The sequence below is a fragment of the Ambystoma mexicanum genome, chromosome 9 (genome assembly GCF_040938575.1).
Source record: "Ambystoma mexicanum isolate Mex_15411 chromosome 9, UKY_AmexF1_1, whole genome shotgun sequence".
NCBI lineage: Eukaryota > Metazoa > Chordata > Amphibia > Caudata > Ambystomatidae > Ambystoma > Ambystoma mexicanum.
Genome location: NC_090931.1, coordinates 559,527,918 through 559,541,518, shown reverse-complemented (window position 1 = coordinate 559,541,518; position 13,601 = coordinate 559,527,918). Strand labels below are relative to the sequence as shown.

At 49.1% G+C, this 13,601-nt stretch overlaps 1 protein-coding gene across 2 annotated transcripts in view; it reads left to right on the top strand.

The window, feature by feature from the left end:
* RAD51C (RAD51 paralog C) overlaps positions 1-13,601 on the top strand; it is a 609,255-nt gene that overhangs the window by 440,283 nt on the left and 155,371 nt on the right. The gene's annotated exons all lie outside the window — the stretch shown is intronic.

Below are 13,601 nucleotides of genomic sequence, written 5' to 3'. Positions count from 1 at the left end.
TGCATGTAATGCCTCCATACCTCTAGTCGAACATCCCTAATCCATGTTCTGCAAAAGAACACAATTCAACCTAGGAACTGCATACCTCAATCTCCTAGCCATCTAATCAAGCTAGAGATGGCTGGACAAAGTATTTTACTATGACCCCAAAAATCACAAAACGGTTATCACAAGCATGGCAGGTTCAGTCTCTTCAATGTAGAGGAACACAACACCCTTAACATAAAGTAATCACTGGGTCCAATCATGAGACGAATCGGGAATCAAACCCAAGATGAGTAAAACCACCTCCTCATAAAAGTGAAAGATCTCCATCAGAAAACTAAGGCCAGGCCTCAAAATCAAACATCTGGAAAAAATGCAAAAACAAGGTGACTAACGGCATAAGGCACCAGTATATCCTAAGCATTGAATACACCTATGTTACTAAGACAAGGGGCCTCATCACAAGTTGGGCCTTCGCCCTTAAATGCGGCAGTAACGCTATTGCTGCCGCATTTAAGGTTTGGCCCAATCACGAGTTGGATGGTAAGTGTGAGTTTTACCTTAGCCTTTTTGCCGGAGGTAAAAATCTCCACTTACCACCTGTTTTGGGCACTATTAGCATGGTGCTAATGGCGCAGACACTAATAGCACCATGAAACCCCATTGGTTCGAATGGACCTAATGGAGAATTAAAGCTGTGCCGCTACCCGTGATCCAGCGCAAACTGCATCGGACCGAATAGCGGTAATGCTAATTTTGTTGGCGGTATCCCGGCGCGATTACTGCCAGGATACCGCCAACCTCCTGATGAGGCCCAAGGTCCTGTACGACACCCAGTCCGACCTTACATTTCCCAGGGACTCGCATGGAGACCCTTGTACAGCATTCCGAACAAGAAACGAATCGCATGAATGTACCAAATTTCTCTTAGGTTTTATCCTGTTAACCTCTCAACGTCCTGTGTCAGCAGGGAACTAGGATCACTTCTGCCTACTTGTTCATGATCTTCGCTTGTAACCAGAAAATCGGAGGGAGGTGGGAGAAGGCATGCAGGTTCTGCCAACAGATGGCCGGAGCATTTAGACCTAATAATTTAGGTTCTGCATCCTGCTGCCAGAGAGGCACCTCTGCATTGACCCGGGCAGAAAACCAGGCCATCCTAGGAACCATGAGTGACCTTTATATCGAAATGAAGTACTCATGGGATAGACCGAGGGCAGGAACACCTGTGTGAGCATGCCTGCCACCACCTTCAGAGTTCCATGGACATGAACTGTTGTGGTGGACATGAGATTTTCTTCCAACTGAATCTGTTCTAACAAAAAGCCAGATGTATTGATTATTTACTCCCCAATCATTCACACAAGTCTTGGTCTGTACCGGCAACAACAGTGACTAACACCAATCTCCCGATATCTGTGAGGAGAATGCTAGGAGTGCTTGATGTACTTCTACCGACTACCTCCATTTATTTATTGCATTTTTTGATAGCGCCCAGACCTGGAGGTATCACAGCGCTTAATATGAATTACAGTACAGAGATACAGTCATGATAAGACCGAGAAATGGGTACAGATCGTGCAGTCATAAGAAGGTAGCAAAGCTTTTTGGCATATTTATTAAATAGTAGCATTTTCATTTTTCTTTGCGGCAGATTTGGTACATGGCAGAAGGGCATATCTTGCATCATTCAAGCAAAGATGTGGTTAGCCATCCAGGTGTGGATGATGCTATAGATCTGGTTGATAATGGCAGAGTTTTGGCTGTACTTTGTAAACCATCCCACTTTTCCCATTAGATTGTTGGCCCTGGCTCTACCTGTCTCTTGGCACAGCACCTTGGGCCAACAGGCTGTCATTTACAATAATTTAGTAGCAGAACTGTGCTGACAGAGGACTGCTGCACGGCACACTCTTTTTGTGGGCAACTCATTGAGCATTTATGACCAAATGTTTTGTTGCTGGATTTTCCTCGCTGATGGCTGAGCAGTCCTCTGCCCGCCTTGAGATCAGAGCACAATGGGTAACCTCAGTGGCCAGTCGCTTCCCTGAGAGGAATGAATTACGAGACTCGCTGTCAGCTTGACAGTTTTCATTTACACTAAAGGGCTCTTCCTACAGGATTTGGTAGAGAGTTGGGAACCTTAACACCGAAATTGTCTACTTTGTTAAAAAATAAAGCCAACAGATTCATGTCTATGCCTTCTTAATTTAAGGCGTTTGTTCTCTCCAGCCCCATGCCTTTGTCTCTGCCCCGCCCAGGCACATTGTGGCCTTTGTGGATGTGACCACCTCTGGCGATTCACTCCTCTATTTTAACAGGCTTTGTTCATAACCCTCACTCCAAATAGACCTTTTTGCCCTGAAGATGGCTGGTCTCGCTGACACATAGAGCCAGGCAGCCGAAACTCAAGTAGGTCAACTATTAATTTGAAGCCAACTCCAGAAGATCTAGAATGTGTTCTAATCCAGAGTGATGCAGCTTCAATCTGCGAAATAGGTTTATGAAATCTACCGGGTACTTTTGCACTTTTCTAGTGTAGACTGGCCAATTGCAGTCATCAGATTGTAATATCAACCATTTGCACTTTAATTGCACTGTATTGCACCCATAATAATTGTTTATATTGTCTATGTGCTGTTTTACATACTTAGCCGATTTTGCACAATTAATTGCATTGCGATTCATTTGTATGTAGGTGATGTGTGATCGAACAAATGTATGATTGTAAGAGTATGTATTAGATTTGTGAATGTCATGATATATGAATGAATGTATGATGGTCACGCTTGATAGCATTATTTTATTGTATGTTGGTTTTACCAACTCCAAAAAGGAATCCTATTTTTTAAATTAAGTACAGAACTGTTGTGTTGACACTGTAGTGAACTCAATTTAATGTGGCATGCAGATTCCTGTTTTTTGTTCTCATCTATAGTAAAGCTATCCTCACTATGGTCCATATCCCCTTTCAATTTTCCTCTGGACAAGCCACCATTGAATACGCTTCTTAATCCCCTCTGAAACCGAAATTGTGGATTGGTATTTCATGAAGGCCAGATTCCTACAGTGCCGGATGACATAATTCACGGGATGGTTTAGCTGATACGGGCAAAGTTCATTAAAGGGACAAAATGCAAAGGGGCCAGGGTCTCTGCTTCTGAGCACATTGTGGCAGGAGTGTAATTGCGCACATCTGCAAGATAATTGGCCTAATAATGCAATCCTTGCACTGGCTCTAGTTGCAACTTTTTTGTTGATGGGGAAGCCCAAGGTAGCCATCAAAGTACAAAACCTGTTGGTATGGATCTGTGACATTCCAGAGGTATTGCCAAGTTGTGCAATTCATCCAGGTAGGAATGTATGCAAATATCGTCCACATGGAATAATCCAATCACTAATCTTAAGAGCTTCGAGAAGTTACTAGGGAGATGTTTTGATGTCATGGAAAGACAACATACTGATATTGTAGTCCTTCAACACTGAACCAGAGAGAGGTATAGTAACTATATGCAGGATTCAAAATTGAAGGGAGCTTTTTAGCTCCTGCTAGCCTAGAACAGCCTTGTTACATTGACACAAAGATCTACCAGGAGCTACTTTCAGCTCCCTATGCCCATTGGCGTCATACAAACATAGCTATGCACCATTAAATTTGTATTTGGGCATGCCTATACAGAAGCATTAGGGCACTTCTAGGGCACATTTCGAGCACAATAGATCATACAAAAAGGATAAGACGTTTACATTTGCATTTTATGGGGCACTTAGATTTGGTACACACTATGTACTGGCTCCTAGTACCCTAGAGGTAGATTCCTCCTACCGGTTGATGCCTAATACCTATGAGATTTGTTAATCTCCTGCTTATAAACTTCAATTTCGTACCCTGTATAGCACTATGATAGTACTGTTCTTGAAACTCCAGAGATATCATAAATACTCCTTGATGTAGCATCATCAGAATTGCATGCAATGTGTCCATTGTGAATAGAATCTGGGTAATCAAACGGGTAAGCCTCTTCAGGTTTCTAGTTAAGTGTATACATTTGTCTTCAGAGCCTTGAAGTCTCTACAGCAGAATCCTTCCCTTGCTCTTTGAATGGGAACTGTCACAATTGTCTTCTGAACTAGTTGTTGCAGTATGATTTGTATTGCCAAGTAGCAATCCAGATCTATCAGAGTCTGCACTCTGGTTATTCTCCATCTCGAAGGAATCTGTGAGAATTAGAGGGCTTCCTATGTTTCCTATACTTAACTGTGCTCCGGATATGAACAAACTCCAAAGGTCTATCTTGTGTGGTATACTGCTCGGATGTGTCTTCCCAAAAATAGTTAGGATTTAGAAACCCTTTTGCGTAACAATGGGCTGAGCGGTCTATGGTAGTGTTCTAGAGCCAGACCTTGTCTGAACTCTCAAAAATGAATGGACACAAGCAAGGTTTTCTGGGATGGTTTCTGTGCTGGTTTGCCTTTCAAAATCTGAGAATATGTCCTATCCTCATAGGATTTCTTGACCATGTCTTCAAGCTGCTCAACCCACAGCCCCCAAAAAAGGTTTGGGGCTGCCATCTGTCCGTCAATGACCAATGTAAATATTACTTCTTGCAGAGGTCATGGCACATCCTTTTCATTACTGCTTAAGAGAGAGGAAATCCATAGCAGTGTCTGAGAGAAGCTGGCATTGTACTGATGCGTTTTAAGATGTTGCTACAAAGCTCCTCACAATCTCCTCACAATCTATCTGTTACCATGCCCCACTAGCCCCGCCCACCGGCACCTCACATCAGTGTACTTTTCTGCTCGAACGAGATTGGGCCTACCTCACATAGTGCGTGCATTTGTTGCAGTGCAACGTTTATTCTCCCAAATTTTTTTCTTCGATTCACCGGCCTCTGGCTCCTTGCTCCCCGATGTATGTCTGCTCCTACTGGGTTTTCAAGGTGTTCCTCTTGCAAGAGGTCTTTTCTGGCTTCAGACCACCATTCGCTCTGTTTAGAATGTCTGGGGGCTGAACACCAGTGGAACTCTTGCGCTGAATGGGACGCCTTAACTCTGCGTTCTCTGAAGAAGCGTCAGGCGCGTTGGAGGGAAAACTTATTGCAGTCCCTTCTGGAGCACCTCAAGGCCTTCACTCGATGGAAATTCAAGAAGCAGGTAAGTCGGATCTTCTCCACTCCACATCCGCGCAGAGACTCCTTCCCAGGAAGTTCTTTGGCTGAGAGGGGTCCTAGAGACACGTACTGGCGGTGCGCCTGAGACAGCTAGGGCTTCCGGTACTTGTACCGGGGGGGTCATGTGACTTTACCAGGCAAGTCGCAGAGGGGCCTAAAGATCCTTCTATCGGATGACAGTCCAAGGGGCTGCAAAGCTATGATACCAGGTTTACACCAGAGGGGGGCACCTGTACGCGATCAGACTACCAGGCCTACATATGTGGGCACTAAGCATTCCAGAATCCCGTCTGAGGTCGTTCAAAGTACCGGGAGAGATCTGGAGGGCAGTAGAGTGTATTCTGGTCTGGGCTCTACTCCGAGAAAAACCAACTCTGAGCATCCCAATTCCATCTTGACCAGTTATGTCTTCCATACAAATTAATACACCAGGGTGTACCCCACGGGATGGGGCACTCTGCTCAGTGAGTTCTTCCCCTTCAGTGTGGGCTTCACAGCCAATCAACCGTCCGATAGGCTATGGTGATTCAAGACTAGAGCGGCCTCTTTCACTGTGGTGCACAACATATCCTTTGCTGCCAAGGTATAGGCATGAGTGTTCTGGCTACCACACCAGGCAGATGTCAGACAGGGTTTCTGCCACTTCTCCCCCAATGGCTTCCTCCTCTTGCACACTTTCAGTGGCTGCCACTTATGCATCAAGGCCTTCCACCACTTATACGGCAAAAGCTGTGGCGGCTTCAGCTGCATCACAGAGACGGCTTCTCAAGCAGCATCTTCGACCCGTTTCTTTGACTCCTGTTGCGCCTGCCCGTACCACTTGACACCGTTCACAACGGGTTCCCGAGCTGGTGGCTCAGGGAGCAAAGTCCCCACACAGCGACACAGACAAAGAGGATACTTCATACTCAACTAAAGCGTTTGACTGCATGTAAAGTCTAGCAGAGTTCGTGGGAGTACCTGCACCACTACAAGAACAGGAAGCAGGGTTCCTGTCTGAGATGTTATCGATCAGGCAAACAAGCTGCTTGGGGATCCCTTTGCAAAAGGACATTTTAGCAGTGGTAAAGAAAATGTGGCTTAAACCGCCCTCTACATTGGCTACAAACAAGCTCCTCAATGCCAAATTTAGGCAAATGGAGGGTGAAGCCATCTTATTAGCCTCTCACCCTCAACCACACTTCTGTGGTAGCTGCTGCGTCGCTTTACTCGAAGCCATCAGCAGGGTCTGCTTCCTCATCCTCTGCATCTGCCAGCTTATCCAAGGTGGTCAAGATTTTAGAATATTTTGGTTAAAAAGTCTACATGAGTGCAGGGTTGCACTTTTGTTGGGCCAATGCCAACGCTTTGTTGGCGGCAGCTAATCGGAAGTTTACGAGAGAAATGGATGACTTTCTGCCAGGTTTACCAGCAGAGAGGCAAGAAGGTTTTAAAGCATGCTATTTGGAGGCTAATATTATTGCCCAAGATATTCTAGAAGCATCAGTCTTGCACATTGATACAGCCAGCAGAGCCTTGTACGTCACTACTGACATGAGGCCGGCATAGATGCACACCACTAAATGTACAGCTGATGTGCAGGAAAGGATTCTAGACCTCCTTTTTGAGGGCACATACCTATTCAACTCCACAACAGATGAGGAAATTGCAATGAAGACAAGTACACAGACTGCAATGTTTTTGGCAATTTTGTCAAAATCGTCAACAAAACAATTTTCAAGCTCCCAGTAGAGATCGGAGCAGAGGCCCCTTTCATTTGGCGGCTTTACAGGGTTTCAGGACAGAAGAGCAAGGCAACCTGACCGTTCGCACAGTATGCACCGGAGAAAACAGCAGTGTACCGCAACCAAGGAGTTATTCTTGTCCCCCTCCAATTCCCAAGCCACAGATCCTAAAGATACCAGCTTCCGGGACCACGAAGCTACTGGCGGGGGGCAGATTAGCCTGGCACGTGCTACCATGGCGTCACCGGTTTCAAGACCCCTGGATCATTTCTGCTGGTATTTGTCCAAGAAGTGGAAAAAGTCCTGCAGATGGAGGTGGGTCTGGGCTACTACTTGAGAATATTTGCTATTCACAAGACGAACCAGACTGGCCTGAGAATAGACCTAGCTCTATTTTACCTAAACCTTTTCCTCCCAGTAGAAAAGTTCAAGATGGTGACAGCATCTCACACAGCCGAGGCGCTCTGCACGGGAGATTGGTTGTGCTCTCTGGAGATGGAGGACACCTATCAGCATGTCTACATTTGGCAGCGGCACAGGCATATGTTGCGGTTTACGATAATGGGCCATCAATTTCAGTACAAATTGCTCCTGTTTGCTTTCAACACGGCTCCTCGGTTTTCACGAAGATACTGAATGCCATTGCTGCAGCTCTCTGGGTGGAGAGTCGCCACATATATCCCTATCTGGACAACTGGCTCATTCAAGTCTCCACAGAATGCAGCACTTTCATGCCACGGCCAATGCAAATGCTCTTCGAACTCGGGTTTTCAATGAACCTGAGGAAGCTGGAGCTAGCTGCTTCGCAAAATTTGGTGTTTCTAGGAATAAGAGGGGACACTGTATCCGACAGAATGTTCCTAACATAGGTCAGGTTCAGGGATATTGTTTCAGCAGCAAATCACTTCCTTATGAGACTGCCCACATCAGCATGGTGGTACCAGCATAGTCTGGCTCTGCTAGCTTCATGTTTCCTCACAGTCCCAGTAGCCCGACTCAAGATGGATGGCACTTCAGTTGCAGTTAGCCAGTTCATGGGACCAGGAAAAGGGAAATCAATCCTTCAGAATCTCAAGCCCTTCCTTTCTGCACCACGATCTGCATGGTGGAAGCAGGAGGACAATGTCATGAGGGGCTCCGACCAGTCAGCCCACGCATGCATCGATGATTACCATGAACTCCTCCATGGAAGGCTTGAGTGCGACTTTGGGGACAGTCATGGATAATGAAACCATCAAGAGAAGTGTCTCCACATAAACTATCTGGAGCTACTGGCGATTGCGTTAGCACTGAGGGCGTTTTAGCGTATCATATGCAACAAATGTGGTCCTTGTCGGGACAGACTGTTCAACTGCAGTGTACTACATAAACAAGCAGGGGGGGGGGCAAGGTCATCTTATCTCTGCAAGTTAGCTGGAGACACTTGGAATTGGGTGGTGAGTCCGGGAATACATCTCCATGCAGTGCATCTTCCTTGGGAAGAGAACACTGAAGCAGACAAGCTCTGGCGATTGGGTTCCACTTATACAAATGGGAACTAAACTGCACTGTGCTCAGAATATTCAACTGCAGGGGGCACCCAGAGGTAGAACTGTTTGCCACACACGAGAATGCCAAATGCCCTGTTATGCCTCATGGATGGGGCAAGGGGATGAGATCCCCGGGAGATGCCTTCCATATCCTGTGGAAGGGGATTTGGTGTCGTTTCCCCCAACACCGTTGATTCAGAAAGCCCTCCGGAAGACCAGGGACTCCGAAAATTGCACGATGATACTGATAGTTCCACATTGGCCAAAGAGAGGGTGGTACTCGGATCTCCTTCAGCTAGCACACAGAGCCTGTTCCTTTACAGACAGGACATCCTCACACATTGACACAAGCAGCCCCGGTGACGACTCTAGACCCAGGAAAGTTAGCACTCAGGGCTTGGTTCCTGGAGAGCTAACTTTGGGTCACTTGGGTCTTTCACAGCAAAATGTACAGATAAACGCGACAGAAAGGAGTCTACTAAAGCCCAACAGAAGAGCAAATGGGCTGTATTTTGCTTCTGAGCTAAAGACAATCTTAACCCGCTTAAGTGCTCTTTAGACTATGTATTATCATTTTCATCTCACCTGGCTCATTCAGGTTTACAGATGCAGGACCCATCTTGCGGCCATGAGCTTACAGGAACTTCGAGCATTTATTGCATCATCATCTAATCCAATTGTTAAGACATCTACAAGGGCTCACAAGAATGTATCCCGTCCACATCCTGTATGGGACTTGAATATAGTTCTTGCTGCACTAGCCGATAAGCCCTTTGAGCTAATGGCCTCCATTGACATGATGTTCGTCACGTGGAAGACCACTATTCTGGTTGCGTTGACTTCTGCATACTGGGTCAGTGAAATTCAGGCACTAGCAGTGAATGAGCGATAGTCTTTCATAAAGACACAGTGGTACTTGGGACCCTTCTGGGTTTTCTTCCTAAGGTAGTATCAGCATGCCATCTTAACCAGGAGATGGTTCACCCAACGGTTTTTCCCAATCCCACATCTGGGACGGACAAAGTGATGCATTGCCTAGAGGCATGTAGAGTGTTAAAGTTCTACTCCGACAGGACCAACCATTTCCGAAGATCCAACATCCTCTTCATTACTTTTGGGGCTCCTCTCCAGGGTTGCATCCATAAATAGCCAGATGGATGGTAGCCGCTATTTCAGAAGCTTGCAAGGTAAATGACCACCAACAGGAATTCATGCAAACGCTGTCAGGGTTAAAGCCATAGCAGTGGCATTTCACTGACCTGTTCCATGGGATGTCAAAAGTAGAGCTGCCACTTGGGCATCACCTTCAGCACTGTGCAAACATTACTGCCTCATCACTAGTGTGAGGTCAGATACGGCTTTCGGACAGGCAGTGCTTAAAAACATGTTGCAAATTATCTTCTGATTTGAGATCTGACACTCCTTTTTCTTGTCATTTGCTTTGAAAGTTACCCTCTTTTTTGTATTACTTCCTGATCGCCTGATGAACAACTGACAAATGCTGTACATTCCCAGACAAATGTCTGACAGGCGAAAGTCCTAGCAGGGCCTACTAAGCGCTGCACCGGATATAGACTAAAGTTTGAGACCACATTCAGTTCATCAACCAAAATACTAATCAAGGTGAATTGAGGGCCTGGGTTTTCTCCAGCATGGGGTCTGGCATGGATTCACATGCTCATGAATATTCCCCGTCGTCAGGCCGGGAATCCTCGGTAAAGAAAAAAATCAGTATCAGTTTCGTTTCTGATCTGTCTTTCTTAGTAGTAACCAATCACTGATCTCTGGGTCATACTGCCCCCAGCCAATGACTGCCCTCTACCTAAGACCCTCCCCCGGCAGACATCCTCAGATTTTTAACGCACGTTCAGGTGTTGGGAGTCCTCGTGTTTTAGCTCTCAAGCTTTTACTGCGTTTTCACGTTTTTCAGGAGATTATTCTAATTTTTTCGGTTAATCGAGCCTCAAGCTCCACCGTTTCGACTTCCGATAACGGGGATCCGTTTCGGAATTCTTCTACGCCCCTCAAGGGTGAAGTTTTCGTCGAGTTACGCTTCTTGGAGAATTCCAGAAGATCTGTGGCCTACCTCAACGGACATGGCCCAGGACAAGGGAAGCTCGACGCCCGGATCCAAGCTGTTCAGGAGCTGCCCAGGATGCTGATTGCAAAATGTCTTCAAGGAGGACGAGCATTCGAGATGTCTCTACTGCCTTCATGAGGACAGGACGCACGTGGAGAAGGACTGTGCGTTTTGCAAGAACCTGTCGCAACGGACCAAGCAAGATCGTCGTTCCCGCCTCGCTGCATGGCTGGAGACAGCAGGTGAGAAGGCGAAGAAAAAGTCTGAGCGGTCTTCTAAGTCCTGTGAGGGCGCCCCGGTGACGGGGGCCCAACAGAAGGCCAAGCACCGCGAGTCCACGGGCACTGGGAGCGCTGAAAGGTCAGGCTCCTCGGGTGCCAGGCAGGGTGCGACTTCCCCGGCACGATCAACCACGAGCCAGTGCTCTGGTTTGGGGAAGAGGAAGTCCGAGAACCCGGTTAAGCTTCTGGAGAGGCCCCGGTCGATCTCGAAGGGAGCCGAGGGGGAGCGAGGCGATGACCCTCCCCCCAAAGCGAAGGCCCAGGACGCACCTAAGGTGGTGAGGGCCTTGATCCACCCGGCAAAGGCCTCTATCGAAGTTGTCGCAGCGGCCCTGGCGAAGCCGGCAGAGGCAACGCCAGTGGAGGCGGCCTCGGGGCCCAGAGTTTCCCTGACGCCGCAGAGGGAATCCTCTTTCCAGACCATTGTTAAGACCCCCGTGAAGACCCCAGCGGAAAAAGAGGGGGGGGGCCGTGGCCATTACGGACTCTGGTGGAAACCGTGAAAGGCCTCAATGAGAGGTTCATAGGCCTCAACGAGAGGTTCGAGAAGGTTCGATCCCAGGGGAAGGTTCCCGCTGATGTGATGGAAGATAGCGACGACGAGGGCCCAGTGGAGCAGCCATCCTGTTAGTCGCAGCCATTACCCGAGCCCCAGGATAGCTCGGCGGCCATTTTGTTGGCGATCCAATCCTTATGTACTGAGATAAGGACGAGGTTACCACGGACCCCGACGGAGGATCCAGAACCAGGCCCGTCGGGAAGCCCTCCGAACAAACGGAGGAGAGTCCACCCCGCTCTGCCCTTCGTGCCCGCGAAGCCTGTGGACCCCTCATCCCCCTCGCCGGACCCTCGGGAGGATACGGCGACGGATACAGCGACTGGGATGGACGACAACGGCGGCGATGACGCAATGGACATCCCGTTATCACCCCCCCCTCGGGCCTCTCCGCCCGACGAAATTGGCTCTTTTCACGTCACGATAGCCAGGGCATCTGAGCTCTTCCAGCTCTGCCCTGAGGAACAGAAAAAGGAAGGTTTTCTTTACCAATGACGAGAGGCCAAGAGAAAGACGGTCCTCGCGGTGCCGTTGCTTGACGACATCTGGGACGAGGGGCTGGCTATCCTCAAGAACCCTTCCACGACACCCGCCAATAGGCAGAAGTACTGAGTCCCCGATGCCGCCCCCTTGTGCCTCAGGGCCCAGCCCACACCAGACTCTGTCGTCTCGGCAGCGGCCAAGAAGAAAGCAGCGGGTGCAGCGGCTTCAACTTCCACTTCCCCGCCGGACAGCGAGAGCAAGAAGTTGGACTCCATGGGACGACGAGTCATCTCGTGGGCGGCGACGACGATTAAGGGGGCCAATGCCTTAGCGATTGTGGCCTGTTACGACGGGGAGCTTTGGTTCAGGATAGCTCCTCTGCTAGACTTCCTACCGGACGACAAGAGGGCGGAGGCCCTACAGGTTCTGCAGGAAGGAGAGGTGGCTTCGGATCACGCCATAACGGTGGCAACGGACATTGCCGATACGGGATTTCGCCAACTGGGCAATGGGGTTTGCCTCTGACGACGAGGATGGCTCAAGGTGACGGACTTTCGCCAGGACGTCCAGACCAGAGTGTTGGACATGCCGTTCGACGGCAACAACCTGTTTGGAAAGACGGTGGATGAGTCCCTCCAGGCCATCAAGACAGACACGGAAACAGCCTGAGCCCTAGGAGTCCTTCAGCAACGGCGGCCCTTTCGGAGCTCTGGAGGCAGACAGGGAGCCTCCAAGGGATCCAGCAGCGGCTCTTCTACTTACCGCCAGGCGGCCCGCTCCTCGTCCAAGGTGGCAAGGCCTCTTCCAAGCAGGACTGAACCGTCCATAGCGTCGGGCCCCCACCAAAGCACCCCGGTGGGAGGCCGGCTGACGAAGTTCATCAGCTTGTGGAAGTCCATCTCCACCGACCGTTGGGTGCTGGACACCCTGGCCCGCGGACACTCACTGGAATTTCAAAAGAAGTGTCCTTGCATTCCTCCCATGGCCAGGAAGGATAATCACGTCCCTCAACTGCTGTTGTAGGTAAGGGCGATGCTCAAGAAGGGTGCCATCGAGCTCGTCCCCAAGAGGCTCTGGGGCTCCGGCGTATACTCAAGATACTTCCTTGTCAGAAAGAAGACAGACGGTTGGTGCCCCATCCTGGACCTGCGTCGGTTGAACAAGTACATCAAGGCACAGAAATTCAGGATGGTCACCTTCCAGCACGTGCTGGGACAGCTGGAGGAGGGCGACTTCCTATCGTCACTGGACCTGGAGGATGCTTACTTACACATCCCCATTCTAAAAGGACAACAACGTTCCTCAGATTCGTAGTCCAGGGGCGTCACTACCAATTCAGATCCCTGCCGTTCGGATTAAAGTCGGCACCCAGGGTGTTCACCAAGTGCCTCGCACCTGTGGCGGCGCGGCTGCGCCTGCAAGGGATCCACGTCTACCCCTACCTGGACGACTGGCTAATCTGTGCAAGGTCAAGAGAACTCGCCGTCGAACACACAGCGAGGACCGTCCTCCTGCTCACAGAGCTGGGATTCGCCATCAACTACCCCAAATCCAATCTGGTCCCGTTGCAGGTGGCACTGTTTCTGGGAGCGAAGCTCGATACAGTGAAGCGATTGCCATCTCCGTCGGAAGAAAGGACGAAGGCCATTTTTTTGGCAAGGTGCAGCGCCTGTTAGCCATGGATGTGGCCAGAGTGAGGTCCATCAAGTCCCTCCTCGGGATGATGTCCTCATGCATCTACCTTGTGCCCCTTTGCAGACTTCGGATGCATCCGCTACAACAGTTCCTC